The following is a 1,923-nucleotide window of genomic DNA, read 5'->3' as shown; positions in this document are numbered from 1 at the left end:
GGGTGGGTGCCAAGTTGCTAGGTTGGGTTCCAAGGTGGGTGCCAACGTGGGTGCTAGGGTGCGTGGGTTAAAGGGTGTGTCACAACGTGGGTGCCAGGATGGGTGCGCACCCACACTGGCCAAGACGGGTGCGGGTGCAAGGTTGGGTTCCAAGCCCGGTCACAGGCTGGGTGCTAGGATGGGTGGGTGCCAAGGTGGGCACCAGGGTGGGTGCACCCACCCTGGCCAAGGTGGGTCACGGGGTGGGTCCTAGGGTGGGTAACGGGGTGGGTACTAAGGTGCGTGCCAAGGTGGGTCATAGGGTGGGTGCCAAGGTGGGCACCAGGGTGGGTGTGCACCAACCCTAGCCAGGGTAGGTCACGGGGTGGTTGTCGGGGTGGGCGTCAAGGAGCCAAGGTGGGTGGCAAGTAGCCAAGTTGCGTGCCAAGGTGGGTGTCGGGGTGGGTGCCAAGGATCCAAGGTGGGTGCCAAGGAACCAAGGTGGGTGTCTGGGTGGGTGCCGAGGTGGGAGCCAGGGTGGGTCCCAAGGTGAGTGCAAAGGTGGGTGCCAGGGTCAAGGTGAGTGCCAATGTGGGTTCCAAGGTGCCAGGGTCAGGGTGAGTGCCAATGTGGGTTCAAAGGTGCTAAGTTGGGTGCGAGGTTGGGTGCGAGGGTGGGTGGGTGCCAAGGTGTGCTAGGTGGAAGCCCGGGTGGGTCGGCATCCCATGGGTGTCGAGTTGGGTGCCTGATGGGTGCTTCTTGTCAAGTTTTAGTCGTCGGGACTCATTTCGAGCCTTAGAGGTCGTTTCTTGTCCGGTTGCCCTGTCTTCGACCTGGGAACCCAATTTTGGTCCTCGGGTCCCATTTTTTTTTGTCTCGCATCCCACTTTTGGCCTGTGGCCTTTTCGGGGTCGATTCTCGTTTTGGGCATCAGAGCATGTTTCTTCTCCTAAAACCCAATATTTGTTTATTAAGTCTCGGAACACATTTTTGTTCTCGTGGACCCATCATGGGTCTTGGAACGCATTTGTGGTCCTTGGGTCCCATTTTGCATCCCGAAACTTGTGTTTTGGTGCTTGATCCCTATTTTGGGTGCCCACCTTGCACCAAGTGCGCACCCGGGGCAAACCGAGCGCCTTGGTGCACCGGGGCAAGATCGAGCGTGCACCCGAGGCGCCCCGAACATGCACCAAGGTGCACTCGGCCCACATGTGAGCGCAGGTCGTTGCGCCCGAGGTGGTGTGTGGGCACCGCGTTGCAGACGGGACACTGCACGCACACGACGCCCCCTCCAGGTGCACGCACGTAGGCCGGGCCGGGTGCACACCCGACGCCCTAGCAAGGTGCGCGCACCCGGGCAGGGCTCACACTTGGCGAACGGGGCGCACTTCGCGAGGGAGGGTGTGCACCTCGACGGGGGTGGGTGGCCGGGGTGGATTCGCACGTGGGTCGCGGTTTGCTAAGTACACACTGCGACAAGCTCATAACGGGTGCGATCATACCAGCATTAGTGCACCGGATCCCATCAGAACTCCGCAGTTAAGCGCGCTTGGGCCGGAGTAGTACTGGGATGGGTGACCTCCCGGGAAGTCCCGGTGTTGCACCCTTTTTTAGTTTTTCGCCGGGCGTCGCAATGCTATTTGAATAAACCTTTTGCCCGTTTGCGTTCTCGTCGGGGCCGGGCCGGGCCGGGGTGCGCTGCCCGCACTACCGCGCGCGCGGGGGGCGACACCGAGCGCGCACCCGAGGCGCACCGAGCACACAGGCCACGGTGCAACCCGGGCGTTGTGCGCGCACCCCGGTGCGCCCGAGGTGCTGCGCGCGCACCCAGGTGAAATCGGTGTGCACCTCGGCCAGTGCGCGCTCGGTCGAGTCGCGCACGTTGGCCAAGGTGCACGGTGATGTTTCTTACTCTAAGGTTCCGCACCAGACGCCCGGGACAGG

The 1,923-nt window shown here is 62.5% G+C and overlaps 1 non-coding gene across 1 annotated transcript; it reads left to right on the top strand.

Moving 5' to 3' along the window:
• Positions 1-1,467: 1,467 nt before the first annotated feature.
• Positions 1,468-1,586, top strand: LOC131866929 (5S ribosomal RNA). Its single transcript, XR_009365528.1, has one exon. It is a non-coding gene; the product is annotated as a 5S ribosomal RNA (ribosomal RNA).
• The last annotated feature ends 337 nt before the right edge of the window (positions 1,587-1,923 follow it).

The sequence above is a fragment of the Cryptomeria japonica genome, unplaced genomic scaffold, assembly GCF_030272615.1.
Source record: "Cryptomeria japonica unplaced genomic scaffold, Sugi_1.0 HiC_scaffold_157, whole genome shotgun sequence".
NCBI classification, from domain to species: domain Eukaryota; kingdom Viridiplantae; phylum Streptophyta; class Pinopsida; order Cupressales; family Cupressaceae; genus Cryptomeria; species Cryptomeria japonica.
Note: the sequence above shows the minus strand (reverse complement) of the source record. Positions and strands in the feature narration are given on the sequence as shown.